The following is a 22098-nucleotide window of genomic DNA, read 5'->3' on the forward strand; positions in this document are numbered from 1 at the left end:
AAAATACATATTAATCGAGGAATTCTCAGCTTGAGGCCATTAAAAAAATAGGAAGAGATATTAGAGATAAGATAACGCCAAGGGCATACTCCAATTACACCAAGCTGGAAAAATTCTCACTATCATGAAATAACGCCAGCTTATCGCTGAATTGAGACTAAAATCGCTAGATAAGCTACAGACAATCTTGGGCGGACAAGCAAACTAATGGAGTGCTCACGTACTTGAATCTCACAGTGTAGAAATCGCCTTTTGGCACGAAAATGATTATCGTGAGATAAATAAATTAAAGCATTTCGCATAACTCGAATGCCAGCTAACATCCCGAAATTAACGCTTCGTAAAACCGTTGAGTCTCCTTAACAGTCGAGAAAGGAGTTAGTACAGATTCACAGAGATGTAGATCCATCCTGCGCAGTAAGTATATGGCCATACCATGTTATTTATCAAAGGTAGTAACGGGGAATATTCAAATTTGAGAGCAGATTCATAGAGAAGTAGATCAATCCTGCGAATTCAAGTATATGTTCAAACCATGTTGTTTATCAAAGGTAGTCGAGGGGAACAATAAAATTAAAAGGAGGAATGTGGATAGGGCACCGGCTGGCATCATTTCTACCTATTAAAAATTCACTTTATTTCAATGTCAGCTGGTAGTGATTGTTAATGGTATATGGGCAACATATAAGATCGCACTTATGAGGAGGAATTTTACTCGACAGGACTAATTTCCCGACTTATTGCATATTTAAAATGAATCGTGGCATCTTAAAATTCTCGGAGTTACCCCAATTTAACTTTTTCTATAACACGAAAATTTTAAAGTATTTCCTCCAGCTTCACCAAAGCATTTCTCCGGCGTGAAATTCACATTTCTGAAACACAAGTACAGTTGACAATGTGCTACTCCATAGTTCTACATACCCAGAAACTCTGTAAATTATAAAGTCGGATATTCAGTAACATATTGCACTTCAGAAATAAAAAAATACGAGTCGTTGAGAGGGAGTGATGAGCCCAATTATTTCCCAATACTCTGTCCGTCGCATAGAGCATTAAACCATAGTCGTTAAGTCTATTATTAACAGTTCCGGAAAGATTTTCAAGATTTGACTCCCTCCGTTTCACTTCCAAGACAAAAATCTGAGCATAGAACAACGCTACTCTCCCAAGTTGTAGGAGAAACCATATGCAACGAAAAGAACCTGAATACTTTAAACGGGTAAGACGGTTACAACATTGCACCAAAATGCAATGGAACTTAAAAATAAAATAAATTCACAATATTGATGCTTTTGGGCTTTAGGGACAAAAAATATGTAAGAGTTAATATTATATTGTGAGATGGATAAGTCTAAGTGAAATTCCAGAATTTAGACGTAACTCCCAAGAAAACAGTGATGATGGCGCTAAGATATATCCAGCTACATTAACTTTTGAAGTCTTAAGCCATTTTATGATAATAAAAATCTTAGTCTTCAAACAAAAACCTTGATTTAATCATTTTGTTTTTTAATTTAATAAAAAAACAATCTATAAAACAAACACATTATCCAAAATCAGGAAGCAAATAAATCTTTACTTCCTTAAAGGATAACCACAGATTTTATGTATTAGTAAGTACTAACACAGGTACTAATAGCAAGTTCTAATTAGAGTTAGGAAAAGGTTACCTAAATCGCACCGATTTTGGAAAAAAACTAATTAACTCAAAAATAAGTGACGCAACATAATTTTTTAATGCTGTTTAATATGAGGAGGAATGTCTACTTCTCTCACGATTTTTGGGAACTATCAATTCCAAGTTGAACACAACACAAAATTCAATTTCAAACCTCTGCAAACGTTGCAATTTAGGCAACCGGTTTTTCAAATCGCACCACTACAGGCCAAAATTTGGAAATGATATTTCAATGACAATGGGAGGTAGAGAGGCAGTTATTTATGGTTATATTTTAGACCCCTTGACTGAGCGAACATGTGCATTAAAATACCCGTAACATAAAGAACAAAAAAAGTTAAATAAGTCATACATTTGCAATTAATAAGAGATGTGCTTTTTTGCTAGATGAAAAATCTGCAATAATTGAAACAAAATTTACAAGTATTTTGTAGAAGTATTTATGCTTTAGAATCTTCTTTTCACGGCAGCTTTTTTAAGACTTCTTACATAGCACAGGTATAGAGACACGTGGTGCGAATTGGGTGCGACAGCCATTTTATATGAAATCATTTCCATTGCCTAAACACGAGATCATACCACGCTGTTAACAGCACTAAATGAAACAGAATAGATTTAAAAAATATGATGTGTAGCTAAAACTATGTAAATACAGCTTCTTCGTTTTCAATATTTTTTGAATAGACGAAAGAAATAGCAGAAGAGACACTTCTTTTCATAATACCCACGCACCTGACTTGTCACTTCACTAGTGGCCACAATTGAAGTGTGGTATGCTTGGTGATGCAGGAAGTTCCAAATGCAACCATTAGATTGCATATATATCTAATAGATTTTTTCTGGGATGGTGGTACGATTTGGGAAGCGGTGCGATTTAGGCAACTCTCCCCTACTACGTAAAATACCGGTTCGCTGTCCGGCTCCCTCATAATATTCCAAGCGGGTATAATAGGGTAGTTTCCTTCATCAAAGAAAACGAAAGGCATTGATTGCGATTCGTTACCCACCATTAGTGTATTCATAATATACAAATTATTTGGTTTTGGAAATCCCAGTTTAGGCGAATGGCAATGGTCATTTTTAACCGCATTTAAAAAAGGCCAGATTGGCGCCCATGCGATGCCACTCCACGTGACGTCACAGGGACCTAGTTTCTATACGAGCACATAGAAGTTTTACATCGTCTGAGATTACCAATGCATGTATGAGGCAAAAAGCTCGGGGAAACATGTCTTAATAATCACCTATTAAAACTGGCTACTGTCGGAAAGTTTCCTAAGTTTGATAAGGTATAAATAACCCATAAATAAGCCAAGCGCTACCTGCTAGCAGGGTACTCTGCTACCTACTAGCAGCCTGCATTGCAGCCTGCGCCTAGCGGCGCGCATGTCCTCGCCCCAAGGTCACCTCACTTTGCGGCAGCGGGAACCAGAATGACGTCACACGGGCTTTTCCCGGCATTCATACTTAGCCGTCGCGTTTTCGCGCGCTTGAAATTTTTCACTTTTCATTTAATCGCGAAAAATAGATATCGTCATATAAAAATCCAAAAGTGTGAAATGCGTACTCCAGTAGTAATAATCTTTCGATTTAGGCAATAAAAAAATAAAAGGAAACCACCCTATTGACGATGAAGCAGGGCATTGACGCAGCATGCCGTGACGTGCTTAGCGGTTTGGGGACATCCAAGTAAAGCTTCGAGGACTGTAGCGAAAAAGGGACGACACATGAACACCTGGAGAAGGACAGAGTAGAAATAAATACTGGGTCAGCACTGCTAAGTGGCACGACGACGCTTCACTTCATCCAATCAACCCAAATCTCCTCTCCTACCGCAGTCTAGCTGTCGTGTCGTCGTGAGGAAGGCTTCTCCTCCAAGGGCGCCTAAGTGCGGAAAGGAGGATACCTGTTTATGCGGCTACGTTTCCTTACATAACAAAAATAGTGCGCGGCGTGGTTGCCAAATTTATGAAAGTGATATCCATCTCGTCATGGACCCGCTCGCGAGATGAAATTCATAAGATATTCCTTCACATGGGGGCATGGGGAGAGTTTTTGCCTACTGGGCAGAACGTTGGGATACGGACTGGAACGCGGTCCACAGTTCAGATCCAGTAAAAAATTACCACAACGCTAGCCATACCTAGTCAGGTTGCTCAAAAGACGTGGCGGGATAAACAAATCAACATATTTTGTCCGTGAACCATTATGCGTACTATACATGCTTTCTTGCGTGAGCATAGATAATGTTGCGTTTTGATATCATGCAATCTGAAGACGATTCCTTTCACCACACGTATCATTCTCAATGAGTACATCATATGAACCAAAGTTTTTCTGCATACTAATACTTTTGGAAAGGAGAGGATAGAGCTCACCACGGACTCAGCCACTTGACTGTGAATATCACACAGTCAGGATAGAGCAAATTCACTTCCCTAGGTCACCTCGATTCTATACTGTCAAGACCAAGAAAGTGTAGGCACGATAAAATATGTCGGTGATGGTGTTATAAAAACTCTAAATGAACAGTTGATAAAATCGTAGACAATCGATTAAAGAACAGATTCCTCCGAAATTTGTGAGTTTCTTCAGTCGGATTTGTAATATTTTCAAATCGTCACGGCGTACCATCGAGGCTGCAAAGGCAGCCCGAGTGTATCCTACTACACGCGTGAAAATTTCGGAAAAAAGGTCCACAACACAGTGGAGAAATATACCTTACTTCGTGAGGAAAGATGTAAGATACATAAACTGGGTGTCCAGGCAATCAAAGCAGAAAAAAAATCATGCTTGATTCCCGGTTTTCCAAGGAAATACAAAATTCCAGGTTAATGTTACGTGATTACTGCAATGAATAAGAATTGAAAACTTTACCCAAACCCAAAATTACCTCAATACTTTTAAACAATATTATATTTATGTATTGACGAGGAATAGGTTAGCACGATTTAAATTTAAATTTTAAATTTATTAAATGCGAGCCAGGACGCTGGTTTGACGACATAAGTAGATATTGACGTCACCTGGCATTCTATTTTTTATGTTTTTGAATCTTACTGGAATCAAGAGTGCTCGACATTTCGATTCTGTTGTCTTGTCCGACATTCCACGTTTCCATACGGCTGTAAACATTCTACTAAGATACAGCACTTAAAATTACGACAAACACATTTCAGGACAGAAATGAGGTGTTGAACTGGCAAAATTTTAAGTGAAATTAATTTGAAATAAAAGATTATGCAATTCCCGGTTGGAGCGAAAATTCATGAATAATTCCAGCATAGCCCCAGGGACTAAAAATTTACGCACAATTCCCGGCTATCCAGGTCGCTGGACACCCTGATAAATTGGAATGAAAATGGTTTATCAGCGCAATCCGTGGGCACTAAATAATGCTTTCGCGACCTGCACAGAGTAGGATAGCAAAGGGAAATGGGTGAGCGTGGGGCGCAGGGAGCATTGATTATCATCAACTACAATTTTCATAGCATTAAATTATGAGGAAAACAGTAATTGCCGCTACTTATCCAAAGTGAGCGAACAATGTACGGTGCGAGTAACTCATGCGTGCAAGTTAATTGCGATCGCTCGATTAGGGTCGCTCTTCTCTCCGCCTTCATTGCCTTTCATTGATATGATCGTTTCCACTAATCAGCGGAAAACCTTCACACGAAATGAAGCCCTTAGGAAATGACCCCTTCGCTTCAGTAGCCCAAGATGCTAATCGCGGGCAAATATACACTGCTCGCTGGAGAAGCATTAAACCGCTCTATTATTGGCCTGCAACGGATGATAAATTCTCTCTAGATGCAAACGAGACCCATATGCTGAAAAAGCACTCCGTGTAATGAGAATTTTTTTCAGAGATTTTTTTAACCCGCCTTTTGAGCAACAAAAGGGTGGTGACGTTGCGATTTTTCATATAAGTTACTTACAATTAGAGTTGTGCGGGGAATCTAAAGCAAGTCAAGTTAAACATTAATTTCCTCCTTGTCACATGGAAAGTCAAGGAGACTCGTGTACTTGAAAGTAGGATACTAAGAAAGTTACTTTGCACTTTTCCACATATATCTTTCTTCTATATATATATACTAGCTGACCCGGCGAACTTCGTACCGCCTAACAATCAATGAACTAACAGTTTACTTACACTATTTATAAATCAAGAGCGGCTGTATCGTTTTTAATCATGTTTAATTTATTATAATAAAATAAGGATACAAATTCAATAAAACTACGTAAATGAGTACCAAAATTGCTTGTCAGAAAGACATTTTCTTTATTGAATCTACATAGGGTGAATCGGAGCACGTTTACGCGGATTTTTTTCAACAAATTTTCTTACGTTTTAGCTTAAGAAATTTTGGGCATTGTGGTTTAATAAAGCAGTTCATAAAATAAAAATTATACGCATTCAGTTGTTGGCTATTTGCGTTATTAGCCGTAAAAAAATGTTTCTAGGTCCAAGTCTGTTGCATACACTTGGCCCATTCAGGGGGCAGGTTGACACGACCCCATACCGACGCTTGACTGATGCTCATAATCGTGCAAGAAAAGCCCCTATGAAGCAGCATTCGTATCAAATGACTTTAGGCGCGCCAGTTATAGTATCTCTGTTTGGAAAAAATGCACTGCGTAAACTTACTGCATGCGTAAACGCACCACGGCGAGGCCTACACATTTGGGTTTAATGTCTTGCGTCAAGCACCTGAGAAACAACAGTTTTTGTTTTGTTATCAGGCGCAAGATGAAGCGGATGAAGCTAAATAAATATAGCGAAGCAAAGCAGTGACGCAGTGAGGGGAGGTTTTGGGGGATAAACCCCCACCCCCCAAGAGCTTAGAGAATTTTTTTATGAAAGATTTTGTTATTAATATTTGGGGGACGGATGACTAACAAACAAAACATATTTAACTATTCACCTAGCCACAAAACCCACTATTTTGAACCATTTATCTTAAAAAATGTCTGGGGGAAGTGCCCCCACACTTCCCGCTTGCCTTAGCGAGTTTTCTATACCCAACAGACCCGTGGTATTAGCTGCGCCCAAAACCCCCTATCCTAGCTACGCACTTGAAGCGAAGGAAGAAATACAGAGGATGGTTTATCGACTCGTGAACATAGCACGCTAAATTGACCATGAGAAAACCATGGGTTTTCATTAGCACATGAGCACAAACAACACAAAAACTGAAAGAATGACCATGCGATTTTTTAATCGTTATCACGAATGCAACACGAATTGTAAATTGAATACGTTTAAGCTCAAAAGGGCATATGAGTTGAGATCATGGAATCTACGGAATGAGGACTTCCTAACCTTTGAATTTTCCTTTGAGTAAAGTTGCGTGAATCACATTCATCACCAATTTTTTTAATGATCAAACACGTTCCGTTGGATAGTTATGGTTGGTTTAGGATTCGAAAGATCATGAGCACAGAAACTACATTTTTCTGTAAATCGTGCCTTGGTATGCCAGGTACGTCCAAGGACTTAAAATATTCAGATAGATAGTTGGTGATTTCGTCTTCGTTTGTTACACATTTAAAAGATTCGAATCCATGCAGAGTACGAACTATTTGAATTTACCTCGTTTTAGTCATCCAGATCTTCGTTCTTGCTCGCTAAATCAACCATCTTTGATTCTTTTGGTGATCAATCATATTCTGGAACTCTTTGTTGATGAGCTCACCTTCCGCAGAAAGTAATTCTGCAATAATTCCAAGGAAATGAGTTAAAACTACTCGATTCCTCGACAGGAACACGGACATTACCGTTTGTCAACAATTGCTTGGAGATTTGTTTACAAACACGGTAGTGAAGTGTCAACTCGAGCTGGGCCACGGCTGGGCTTACAATCAGCTCGAATTAAATTTTTAAAATGTAATTTAGATTTAATTAATATTTTGAATATATTTAGTAATTAAAATGTTATATTGTTACTAAATTCAGTTATTAAAGTGGTAAAAACAAAACAAATTATTTAATTTGTAGTTTTCACCGACTTATCAATTGTTGTGTTACTATAACTCCTAATAGCATGTCCATAGGAAAGAGATGAATTTTTTGTGTGAAATTATCCTTTTTTTAATGGCCTATATGTTAACCCAGCCTGAGACGAATCCAAAGAACCAAATCTCATTGAAATCGGTGCAGCCGTTCTCGAGTTATAAGTGTTCTAACTAACACGATTTTCGACTTTCTTTTATATATATAGAAGATATATATATATTATCTTCTCTTCTTATATATAAAAGAAAGTCGAAAATCGTGTTAGTTAGAACACTTATAACTCGAGAACGGCTGCACCGATTTTAGTGACATTAGGCTCTTTGGATTCGTCTCAGCCCCGGATAACATATAGGACATTAAAAAATAGGAAAAGTTCACAAAAAAATTTTAACTTTATCTTAGAGATATGTTTTTAGGAGTTGATTGTTAAGACGGTCAAAAAAATAAGATTTTTTTTTCGTTTTTACTAATGTATTGATTGATCTTTTTAACAATAATAAAAAAATTTAAATGTTCAAACATGTTAAAAATATTAAAGTAGTATTAGAATAGTATTAAAATAATTGAATTAGAGGTAAGCTCAGCTCGAATTGAGATGTCAACAAAACACATAACTACCGTGTGTGTAAACAAATCTCCAAGCAATTGTTGATTATCAGTAATGTCCGTGTACTCCGCATGAATTCAAATCTTTTAACTATGTAATAAACGAAGACGAAGTAACCAACTATCTATCTGAATATTTAAAGTCCTTTGACGCACCTGGCTTACCACGGCACGATTTACAGCTAAAGGTAGGCTCTGTGTCCATGATCTTTCGAAACTGAAAACAACCAAAACTATCCAACGGAACGTGTTTGGTTATTAAAAAAACTGATAATGAAAGTGATTCACGCCACTATACTCAAAGGAAAATTCAAAGTTGAGGAAGTTCTCAATTCGAAGATTCCATGATCCCAACTTATATGTCCTTTTGAGCTTAAACGTATTCAATTTCCAATTCGTGTTGCATTCGTGAAAACGATTAACAAATCGCATGGTCAGTCTTTCAGTTTTTGTGATGTTTGTTCTCATGTGTCAGTGAAAACCCATGATTTTCTCATGGTAAACAATATGTGGTATGTTTACGAGTCGGTAAATCATCCGCTGTATTTCTTCCTTCGCTTCAAGGGCAGCGTTAGGAATTAAGGATAGGCGCAGCTAATACTGGCGGGTCTGTAGGGTATAGAAAACTCGCCAAAGTAAGTGAGAGGTGTGGGGGCCCTCCCCAGACATTTTTTAGGATAAAAGGTTCAAAATAGTAGGTTTTGCGGCTGAAGAACAGTTAAATATTTTGTGACTCATCCGTCCCCCTAATATTAATAACCAAATGTTTTATAAAAATGAGATTTTATAAAGATTCCCTGAGCTTTTGGGGGGATTTTAATCCCCAAAACCCCCCTCGCTGCGTCCCTGCTTCGCTTCGCTATTTTTATTTAACTTCATTCGCTTTATCTTGCGCCTGATAACAAAACAAAAACTGTTGTTTATCAGAAGGCGCTTGACGCAGGACATTAAACCCGAATGTGTAGGGCACACCGTGGTGCGTTTACGTATGCAGCACGTTTATGCAGTGCATTTTTTCCAAACAGAGATACTATAACTGGCGCGCCTAAAGTCATTTGATACGAATGCTGCTTCATAGGGGCTTTTCTTACACTATTTTGAGCATCAGTCAAACGTCGGTCTAGCGTTGCGTTAACCTGCCCCGTGAACGAGCCAAGTTTACGCTACGGACTTAGACCTAAAAACATTTTTTTACGGTTAATAACACAAATAGCCAACAACTGAATGCGTATAATTTTTATTTCATCAATATTTTCTCATTTAATTTATAATAAATCAAATATGATTAAAACGATACAGCCGCCCTTTATTTATAAATGGTGCAACTAAACTATAAGTTCATTGAATGTTAGGCGGTACGAAGTTCGCCGGGTAAGCTAGTATTATTTAAAAACGAATCAACACATAATTCAGCATCATGATGACTGTGAGTCCTCATGATGCAGCAGTGCAGTGAAAAAAATTACTCATTTTTAAGTACATAGTTATGAGGAAATGTGAAAAATATCTTTACTTAATATCCAACAATGGGCTTCCAAAATCGGCCTCTACCATTAATTTCATACTTGAAAGTAAGTCATGCACCCATTCGCTACGCAAGTGTAGTATCCTCATTCAAGATTTAGGTCACCGTAACTTACACATTTGAGCGAATTCTGTTCACCTCCCTTACTTTTTTTTTACTTATTTTATCTTACTTTTCAACTATCAACCAATAATGTCAACAAACTAGCAAAAATAAAAACTATGGTCCATTATTCAAGCGAATGAAATCGCTACACACAGTATGCATGATGCCATGCATCGTTTTCAAACCAATGCAACACATGTTATAACCATGAGAACTTACAATTTGAGTATGGGATCGAAAAAACAGCATATTCAATCTTCATCAAAGAATTTCATCTTTTTTTAGTGCAGCATAACTCGCTCTTCTTTAAATATTCAGGGTGAATAGACAATAGCTCTCGTGAACATCTTTTTTTAATCCATAAATTTTTATCTTCAAGAAAGTACTATGGTAAATATTTTAGATAAAGGCAAATATTGATTAGAGTCTACTTTAGATAACCAGAATATTTCAGCATAACGGTGAGTTAGCAAGTTTTAAAGGATTAACACCCAAGTCACGAAAGAAAGACCAGTTAAGCGGGTGTGATGCGTGCTCTTAACGACATCGACTCCTCCCATTAAAAGTATTTTCCTTCTAGTCTAAGTACTTGAACCAGGAAATTTGAGAAATCTTAATAAGTATCCTCCATACGCTAAGGGAGTTATTTATAACTTTGAATTCATGAATGGCGTCACAAATATAACACCTCTCCCTGCAATTTCTTAGACTCAAGGAGTATTTTTTCAGTCGCGTCATCCACCTTTCCTGTCACTTCGACCTATCATTAATAGAGATCTATTTTCTCCCACATTCTAAGCTTTTCCCCACAATCTATCTTAGACGACCCTTGACAACGTCCCGTCTATTGATTACTTGTCCGACCATCTCAAGTTTCCATCTCCTCCGACTGTGCCCAGGACATTTCCCCTCCTCTCCTCTGTCCATCGAACCTTTCTTCACCCCATTCACGACCACAACCTAACGTCCAACCCCATTTCCTCACCCTCCTCCACAACCACTTTTCATTCACATCAATAACATCGCACTTCATATTTGCGTTCTACATCACTATTAGTTAAAAAGCCAATCCCGAAATTCACTCAAGACAGTCGTAGCCATCAACTCTAACCCATACACCTCGGTGGCGCCGGGGTATAGTCCCCGACTGCTGACCTAGAGGTCGCGGGTTCGAATCCCGCCTGGCTGATTTGAACACCATCCAGGGCATGGATGTACGTGATTGTCAAACAAGTTAATTGTAAGAGAGGACAATCTAGTCCTAAATTCACTTGTGAAATAAAGACATTATTATTATTATTAAACCTCATCCATAAGGTATGGGGGTAGGTTAAGTTCTTAATTTCTATCTATCGTTACTATCGCGTCGGTTACTGTGGCGATGACAACAGTTTCGCATCTTCAGGTTAAAGATACAGGTTCATAATTTGCGCCCTCATTTGCGATTGATTTGCCATTGATCAATGTGAACCACCATCTTCGACCTAACGACACTGGCAGTAGTGCCAGCGAAACTGTTGCCATCGCCACAGCAACCGACGCGGTAGTAACCGGACGTGAACTTCACCGTGCACTGCTGAAATGTCCGTTATCACAGGAAGGTCGGTAGTTGGATGCGGAGACTGACGGCTTAAGTTATTTACGCAATTAGGAAAGAATAAAGAGAAACACTAAGAGTTACTCTAATCTTAACGAAAAGGGTCAAAGGAACCAAGGGTAAACATCCCACCTCATGGAGAAAGGACTGAACTTAAATTTCCCACCACACAGTACTCAATAAGGGATCGGGTAACCTCTGAGATACCTCTGTTATCGCTGGGGTTTGGACTCGGGGCCCCGGGGTGTGAGGCCACCACACGAACCGGATTTCTCCATTCCCATAAATACAAAAAAAAAAGTGAAACTCATTCTAATCTGATGACACACGACGCTCATTCCTTCGTGACTTTCCCAGCCGTACTAGTAGTTTGGATTGAAATTAGGAGCATTAGCACAGGTAAATAACGCATGTTAGAAATAATTACATTGCAAATACGGGAAGAACGTATCAGGTAAAAGTGATCGCTTATCGAAGTGGCTGAAGAATAGCGGAGGTCATTCGTGCAGGTTACACGGTAGTTAAAATAATAGGCTTCGGTCGCGATTTTTTATCCGCATCTGAATTTCGGAAAAAATATCTACATTCTTATAATGAATCTTGTATAAGCGTAGGAAAAATGTTGGTTACAACTCGCAATAAACGTGGCCCATAATAACGTTCTACAAGGCACGGAAGGTAAAAATAATAGACAAAAATGAAACATAGAAATCTCACCACATTCCTTCGGGAGTTATCAACAAATTAAGCCCTTAAAAGAAATTTAAATACGTTATTAATTCAGAGAAAATATAGGGAAGATCGATCTTCGGCTTTTTCGCAATCGACTACGATTGAAATGGCAAAATCCAAGGTGATATGTTTGCTGAACACGACGATAGCGTTTATTTCCATGTCGTCCATATTTATTGAAATGTTTTTCCATTCAAGTTTATACTCATGAGGAGGTATCAAGATTTTAATAAAATCCCTTAGAGCGTACTTTATTTGATAACTTTTCTCTTAAATATAAAAATACAGAAGTAAGGTTTTTTATTTTTGGTCTCAGATTTCCATCGCTATATACCAGCGGTTCCCAACCTGAGGTACGCAAAGACCTTGGGGGTACGCGACGGACCTGCCGGGGGTACGCCAAAAATAATCGGTAAAGGCGGATGCCAGGAACTATGTATATCTTCACCATGAAATATGTAAACATATTACATTGGGAATTTTGATACAAAGTTTATACTCATACAATTATTTATAACTAAAAGTGTCACCTGTCCGTAGTGAAATTATGTAATAAAATGTGCAGGTCACATTTTTGGGGGTACAATATTAGTTACATACATATAGAGGGGTACGAGAGGAAAAAAAGGTTGGGGACCGCTGCTATATACATATAAGAATATATTTCTCTAGCACATAGGTCTTGTAGTAGTATTTGGATTTAGGGTGCGTCGACGGCAAGGTCATTTTGCACACACATAGGTCTTCATTTAGTGAAAGATCACATAACTGCAACAGATACCTAAACTATTTAACCATAGGTGCTGATAATTAAAAGAAAGAGCTACTTATATTTGGGACGATAACGCAAGGAGGGAAAGAAAGAGGGGGGTGTACCTAAGCTGGCAGCGACCCCTGGCGCCGACCCTTTCCCCTCTCCACCTAATCGCCCACGCACCATCCCCGCCACGGAGCTCCGGAGGAGTCCCCGTTGCCTGGCAACGACTCCCCGAAGCTGCAAGCCTCGACTCCCACCACAGTTTCATTCACCAGGGAGATTCATTGAGGACTGAATTTCCAACTTGGGAGGCCAAAACTGTCGGATGCCAAATCGCTAGCGAAGAATAGGCACGAAATAGTCCCGGGGCAATTATCACACACCACCAAGTTTTCCGGAACTAGGAGAGTTTTCACACCGACGATATGATATCTAATATTATACAGGGCGGAGAAAAATGGTGTCACGAAATTTTAACCCATGATAGCTGTTGCCTGCAAGAACCAAAATTATTAATGATGTTTAGGTCGAAAACGCACCATTTTTAAACAACGGAAACTTTGCGGCAACGGCAACAAGGCAAACTCGTGGCCAATCGGAGCGATTGGCCACGATTTTGCCCTGTTGCCGGATGCCTTGGTATACATTCCGATCTCTGGCAGGCATATTCATCAAGTCATGAGTTGTCTAGAGCTTCCGGCAACTGGGCAAACTAGCTACAAATTGGAGCGCTTGGCTCCAAATTTCTGTAGGTTCGCTCTAGACATAAACATCATTAGTAATATTGGTTATTACTGGAATCAGCTATCCAGAGTTAAAATTTCTGGACATAATTTTTATCTACCCTGTACAGCGCCCTACCAACAAAATGCTAACACAATACATGGACAGGTACAAAGGTATGATATAGAAATAAGTCCTGCAGCGGGCAAATGGAAAAAAGTAACACAGCAGTCAATGGTATTGAAATGGAAGCAATGCATTTATAAAGTAGCATGGCATGCGTCATTAATATCATGGCTAATTACCGCTTTCCTTTTTTTCTTCCTTTAAATGCTTACAAAGTACAACTCAAATGCAATAAAATGGCAGCACTACTTGTATATAGTAGTATGACCTACGTAATTAATAACAATATTAATAAACGACTTCTTTTCTGTGCTTACAAAATACTGTCCACTCATAATGTTAGCAAAGGTTTAGTTCTATTCTGGGAGAAAAGGAAAAAATAATTACATGACTTGCACAGAGAAACTTTTATCCTATTATCTAGCGCTGCATCAATAGTACATATACAGCCGGAACACCAGCTTTAGGCTTCACGTAATTTTGAGCCTTGATGAATGATATTTTCTTAGAAGAATTTGAACTCATAATGCTTTTATGAGGCACTTTGTCGAATCGACACACAGCCGCGGTATATAGAAACATTTTTTTGCATTGAGTAAGTACCCCGTTTTGTTACCTTTATCGTACAATTTATTTTTCTTCCATACGCATGTTACTACACTATGGGCTATTTAAAGAAGAATTTACCTAATTGTATTTTTTTTTCATTGATTCAGACGTTTCAGCGCAACAAAACGAAAATCTCTCCCATCGAAATCATGAAGTAGCAAGTTAGAAAAATAACAGTTATTGCCTTTTACCAATATATACACTTAATCTGAGGAATAGGTATAAATTATGGCAAAACATCCACAAAAAGATACAACACGAAGATGAATACGAAAATAGGGATGATGGATGAGTATATTAATATAGCCAACGATAGGATACATCCTGATGAGATAAGAAGAGGTTGAGTTAGGAGATGGATTAAAGTGATCGCGGAAATGATAAAAACACGATGGCGCCCATGGATTAGGCAATGACAGAAAATATGAATAAAGGGCGGGGAGGGATGTCGATTTGCCAGGTTGAAGAGAGACATACATCATTTAAGAATACAAAATCCTTTGGTAGCAGTGTCGGTATTATTACATATATTGGCACTGGCTCAGTACAGGAACGCATAGCCGGTAAAACACTGTCATTGCTCATATAAGGAATTTTCCAAAAGGAATGAAATTTACGTTACGGTATAAAAAAATGGGGCTGAAAATAAGATGCCACGAAGGTCATACCAATACACTCGCGGCTGCCGTTGATGAAGAGTAGGCACCACGAAAAATTCGCCCGTAAAAGTCATATACGCCTCAATATGAAAAATAATTAAATCATACAGGAACAGGGCGAATAATTTAAAACCCGTTTATACTCTTGTCCTCAGGAAAAATAACCAAAAAAGATAACTTCGGAGAAGAAAAACATCAGTACTCACCAAGTCATGAATATTCCGTGGCGGTTCGTCTTCTCACACTATACAGATTCCGGTATCCAAACAGCGACTAATGCCAATCAAGTCGGCAACAGCTGAGTTCAACCTTGAATAAGAAAAACTACATTGAAAACGATCCAAAAACAAATTCAACAGTCAACTTATTGCTAATAATAATACCATTAATAATAACACCATGAATCAGAGATTTTATTGGAGACTTTTTTTAATCTAAATTATCAATTGTTTCATATTCAAAGCTCATTAAAGTTAAGCTTTAGCGACGAGAGCCTATGCGCAGACACTATTCAATAAACTTTGACCAGATAAAGCCCATACTCATATACTTAATCAAACACTCAAACTGATTACATCATATTTGTGCACCAAGTTGTACGGGCCTAAGCTGGATAGGCGAACGTTCATTCATACCTGAAAAAATATACGCAATAGATGGTTGGTCCTTACCATACCAAATTTAACATTCAAAACTTAACAGCTAGTTAATACACTATTTCCCTTACACCTTAAACCTCCCAATGAATTAATAGGTATCAATACAATGCATTGATAATTCATCGTCTTTTTCACAAAAGACTGTTTTGTGAAAGTCCGCTCAAAGTCATTTTTACGTATAGGATGTTTTTTTACTAGGTTGTTAATCCGTTCAAAATAAATATATTACCAATTTATAAAGCCTCAGAATAAAAAAAAAATCCCCGGACAAGGGGAAGTCCGCGATCGCGATCCGTTCAGTCGAGTCATTTCATAGTGGATAGTGTGAACACTGAGCGTGTGTTCCCCACCCATGTGCTCTATTACGAGCTGTGTTCATTCATACATCCATTCAGTCTGGCGATGAAATCTTGCGACAAAACAGCGAGAGCAGCCCGCCCGGGGAGATATCGATATCTGATTCTCCCGCTGGATGGCAGCATCGATTCCAGGGCCCTACCGGCCACCGCGGCGCTTTTGCCCGCCATTTCCCACACTTATCCCCTCCCTAGTATTCTACCCACTCCCCTCGACCCCAACCCCTCGACATATCCCCAGGAGAGACCCCTTACAGCGCCTCCTTCCCGCCCTCTACACTGGAGCGGGCACCCTTGAGGTACACCCCCGCTAAAAACTTCCCTCTCGCCTCCCTCTCGCATCCCGAGCGAAAAGCTGGCGGGGGCGGGAGGAGGGCAGGGAGGGCCTGGCTCCTACCCCACCTTCCCAGGAATCCTGCCGCCCCACTTCCGCGAGGGGAAAAAGGGCACGAGCAAGGAAAGGGGGTCTCTCCCCGGGATTCGATCGATGGACGTTCTCTCTCCTCCCCTTACGTTGCCTCCCCACTACCTTTCCCAACCACGCTTAGCCACTCTCCTTTCCCAACCCACCCGCTTTCCTCCCCCGCGGAGGGGTATACATGTACGTGGGTGGGAGTGGTCGACCGTAACAAACCCACTGACAACATCACCAACCAACCATCCCATACAGATTTTCAAGTATCAAGCGATAGAAATGTGAGACTAACATTATCATAGAGACAACTTCGTAAATAAACGAAGGAAATTCAGTGGTTAGTAAATGTAGTAATTAAAATTGTGTGACGAGAGTACGATACCATTTATATTCTATCTTCAATAATAGAGTACTCATTGATGTCCGTTCCTGAAGGCATAAAACTGGGAGCAACCTATATTAATTCCTACTGTCAACAACAACTCGTTGTCAGGACTCCTTTCTTACGCCGGCATCATCTCTTACTGTATCAATATGCCAACCTAGGTTTCAGCAGCTAAGAGCCATTATCAAGACGCGATTATCATTTTGTTTAAGGTCTGTCTAAGGGAAACGGTTCATAATCATCATTGGTCAATGCTTCTGAGATTCCTTTGGCGAGGTCTTCTTTCAACTTCCTTATCAGCTGACCATTACAAACTCTCGCACATCTGGCGCTACATATCTTTCATTACATTTACCAAAAATAGATTTCGTGCCTTTTATATGCCTTGATAATAGGACTTTGTTATATTATTACAACAGAATTTCACTAAGGTGTTTCTGTGATAACGCCAACCATCCCATGTTTACTCCATTTTTATTCATTCCTAATCGCTTGGGTGGGTGGCACGTAAATCGTACGGCCGACTTTCCTTCCTGCTCCAGGCCGGTCAGCCACTCCCGACAAACCCACACCTACTCATGCGGTGGACGCAAGCCCCTAAGCGCTCGTGCCGTGGACAGGGAACCATATGGTAGGGTGCAGCTGGCACCCGCCGCGCCGCAGGGGTTCAGGATGTTAACTAAACGGCATGCGTTTACCCGCAAGCGCCCCAAATGGCTCAACCCTGATCGTCACGATATCCGTGTAATGGTTAGGCCGCAGCCGTCCCGAACTATCTCGCTAACGGGCTCCACAAGTCTCAACAGTGACTCACGACGTTGCGTTCATTTCCTTCGAGAAGAGCACACTGTACTTCTATGAAAACCAACGCAAACTCACTTATCGTGACCCTCAGCAGAGAAATTATTGCCACTCTGAGGGAGTTCCATCATTTTGATGAGTACTTATAACAAAGAACATCCCCATTTCTCAATTTATCTGAATCAAAGTTCTCTCATTATATGATGCGATGTACCACATATATGCTTAGTTAGATAATGTTCAATAGTCTACTTCTAATCTTCTCAATTTTGTGATTTTTTCATACCATTTTAATGAGATTGGAAATGAACTATCAATATTGAGTTTTTTTTTACTAGTTCATGTATTAAATTATTTGAAAAAATATGCTTCCAAGAACGTTACACCACTAAATGAGCGTATTTTTTTGTTTTATACATCGAAAACATCTTAGCACAAAGTAATAAAATAATGATAGGGCAAATAAGATCATTCAAGTATCAATCACTCAATCAAATACATCGAACATGACTTATTTACGAACGGATTCGAAAACGCGGTATTAATATGGATCACCAGATTCATTTCAGCCACGATCATTAATACGAATGCACCATCACACCCGTAGCATACCGAGCCGCACAAAACCTCTCGCAAATAAGGTGGCGTCATGTTCGGCGCTATCAATGGAGGAGCAAATGGCAGGCAGAAGTTCTTTCAAAAATACTTTTTTTTGAAATTTGCGTGTTTGATAGAGCCAACACCAATGAAAGATATGAGTAGATCGCATCGAGAAAGGAGGCAGACATTAAAACGTCGAAATTTTCAAAATAAAAAAATATGATGCCAGATATTTAGGAAGAATTTTATTCGTGGAGAATTTACCTTAATTAATTTTCAAGCGAAAATACAAATTACTTTACTCAAAGTTCTCCTAAAAACATATTACAATAATTTCCACCGAAAACTAGATTTATCACTCGGCGATATATGAAGACCAGTAATTTTTATCTATATAGTTTCAGGCTAAACTTCGAGGAAGTTCGGTTTAACGTTAAGGAAATGAAAAAAATTTGTTTTATTCTACAAATTTACTTTAAGGTACGATTAGTTTCGACGCAGTGGCGTCATCTTCAGGTACAAAGACTCGAATATTTCCTTTCATTAAAGTTGCTATTAATTAAGCAAATCCTCATTCAACCTTTCTGATAACCCATAATAAACCCCTTTCCCACTGTCCCTATCTGGGATTTTTCTTCCTCATAGGAAAATCTCCTCGGGATGGTGGTAAATTAATTGCGTATGCTTGGTTTCGCTATTTAGTGGGCCCTTTTCGCTTCTATAGCGTTGAGGTGTTTTTCCCCGTCCCCTCCCTTCCGCTCCTATCCCCTCCCAGAGGCGTCGGCGGGCTCCCATCGCGGCGGCGCCTCTATCCTTTTTCCTTCCTCTCCAGCCCCTCCCCGGGTGATCGGGCGTATATGCCACTGGCTTGGTTCCTGGCCCCGGTGTGTTGTAACCTCGAAGGGCTCCCCTGAGCCCTCATGCATTGCAACCCATAATAAAATTCATATGCTTAATTTATACAATTGGATATCAGTATTTTCCAAACACCCAGTCATAGCAGAACCTCCATAAATGTAAGAAGGGAGCAGTAGGCGGGAAGGGGGAAAAATGGCAGCAGAGATCGGGATGGAAAGAGGTCGAGCGGGGGAAGTGGAGCAAGGGGAGTGGAGAAGGAGTTGGAGATTGCTTCAAAGACTTCCGACGGTAAGGCGTGAAGAGGAAGTTGCCACTTTTTCCTTATCTTTTTTCTCCCTCCCCCGTCACGGTCCCCCTTTTCCTTCCTTCCTCCCCATGGCAGACCGGGGAGGAAGACTATATCCTCCACCCCTTATGGCTATGCCCTTCTCCACCACCCAGGCCAAACTGTTGACTCGATCCAACCGTCGTAAAAAGCGAATGACTTATGCGGCGCGAGTGCGATTGATAAGATGTTCCAGCAGAATGGCAAACCTTTGTGGCACGGACGGCTGGAAGCGTTGACTGTACATATGTACACTGCTTTTTTTTTCTTTTATACGGCCACCACAGTAGAGTAAACATTGATATGACGAAAAATTTCTCGGGATTTACACTAGGTGATTTATCCCGAGAAATTTTTACCTCGTAAAATTTTAATTTTTGATACGCAAGTTTTAAAAAAATTATTAATAACAGTGAAATTAACTCTAATCAGCGATCCTTTTATCATTCAGAAATGAATGTATTTGTAATAAAACGGGTATAGATCTCCCAAGAATGGGCTCTACTTGTGTAATCTCAGAGCGCATTTCTTCATTCTACTACCTCTGTGTAAGCAAGGAATTGAGTTCGTTTCCTTTTGAAAAATTTCTCTGGATTCCCATTGGGTGATTTATCCCGAGAAATTTTTCATCAATCCATACGCCGGGAAAACCAAAAATTTTACATTAAACATTGAGATATCAAATGGAATACTTTACATGATCAAAATCGGTCACTAGAGCAGTTTTATTTTGAAAGGTGCAAACAAAATTCATGCTGCAAAGCCAGCGGTAATATGTACTGAAAATTAAGCAACGGCTATCGCATTGTGTTCAGGGCCCGCATTCAGTAGTGTTAGAAATTTTCCACCAGCAGAAGTTTAAATTTGACCTTAACATTTTCAAGGAAAACCTTTAAAAATTTAAAATAAGTTGGAAATAAGTTAATTTTGACACAACACGCTCACGAATTTCCGCCACGTACAATCCTTACAGGATGCGACCCCTGATTGATGGTGAAGAAAGCAGGCATTATACCGTTTAATTTATGGTACAGGCGAATTCATTTATAGGCAGATAGGTGATGAGTAAGACACTTTAATAGAAAGCTAAGCCCCAGCAAGTGTTCGTGGGATTCTATCCCTCACATGAAGCTTAACAATACGGTGAATATATCAGGCAAGAAACGTTTTCTCTAACTTTAAATTGAGACTTACATAGCTAAATGAAAAGAGGGAATGATACGATCAGGCAATTGAAAGGAAACTGCAAGTGCTTCTAGATTATCGAGCTAATTATCACTTTGCAAAGAGGGGTATAAAATAAACAGACAAATGTAACACCAAACTTCAGAGCCATTCTCCCTAATATTAAAAATCTTCCTCAACATAAATTATCTAGTAAAAATTCGTAAGTTAAAAAAAAATTGTAAACTACAGTGAAAGTAACTCTAATCAGTGATCCTTTCATCATTCAGAAATGAATGTATTCATAATAAACGGGTATAGATCTCCCAAGAATGGACTCTACTTGTGTAATCTCAGAGCGTATTTCTTCATTCTACTACCTCTGTGTAAGCAAGAAATTGAGTTCGTTTCCTTTTAAAAGATATTCTATGCACATAAATGCACTTCCAAAGGAGTTAAACAATTCAATACTTAAAATTGGACAAGAGATATGAAGTGAAAAACTTTGCACTTTCCACATAAAAATGTATTAAACTACAGTGACATATTTCGCTGCACTGCAGCATTATCAAGACTCCCATTGGATATGAAAATTGGATAACAATTGGATACAAAATAAATAATATTAAAGCTTCTAATATATCTATAATCATTATTGAAATAACTTTTGGCTAAAATGAAGACTATTAACATTATAGAAAGGTTTTCGATTTTTTCTGCGATAATACCTTAATTAACTCAGAACTCGATCAAAAACAAATATTGGCGATGGTGAGAAGAGAGGAGAATTAAGGTAACGCATCACTACCACTCGCCCGGTTGTAATGTCTTCCTTCTCGGCCTATCATCGCTCAAAACTTTCGCTATCATTTGAAATATTTAATAAACCCAAGCCAACATGCGTCTCTACCACACAAGCCACTAAGAAAATAACTAGATAAAATTTTCCAATTTGAGACACTAGCATATGTTGACAACGGCCTCGTCTATACAAACTCAGACATTTTCGAGATACTTGAACAGCGTAATTTTTAAACAATTGATACGTCGGGAAAAAATGACGGTATGAACGGGAGTGATGCGTCCTCTTAACGCTTAACCCACCCTGAATACGCCACTGCCATTAAGATGGCTCGTCCGTCGGCTGCTTCCTCACATCCTAATTCCCGGGAAGCGCGCGGCATTTCCCGACGAGGAAACAAAGGGAAGAAGACCCTTCGAAAGGGTACCTGACTGCAGTACGAAGGAAATGCAACGGTGCACGTAGACGAATGCAGCCGTTGTGCTCTCCACAGTTGCTACGCTCTCAACCAAGAGGGGGAGGACGAGCGGTGAAAGGTGGCTAAAGGGCAATAAGCCGCACACACGGAAAGGGCCAAAAGGCAGGCATTTACACGCG

General features: G+C 39.4%; 1 protein-coding gene across 9 annotated transcripts in view; it reads right to left on the minus strand.

Annotated features, from left to right (window-relative positions):
• LOC124159116 (protein retinal degeneration B) overlaps positions 1-22098 on the minus strand; it is a 274532-nt gene that overhangs the window by 72540 nt on the left and 179894 nt on the right. For all 9 annotated transcript variants that reach the window (XM_046534682.1, XM_046534680.1, XM_046534679.1 and 6 more), the window contains one exon: positions 15343-15445. The gene's annotated coding sequence lies outside the window, so the exon portion shown is untranslated. The remainder of the gene's footprint in view (positions 1-15342; positions 15446-22098) is intronic.

The sequence above is a fragment of the Ischnura elegans genome, chromosome 5, assembly GCF_921293095.1.
Source record: "Ischnura elegans chromosome 5, ioIscEleg1.1, whole genome shotgun sequence".
Lineage (NCBI taxonomy): Eukaryota > Metazoa > Arthropoda > Insecta > Odonata > Coenagrionidae > Ischnura > Ischnura elegans.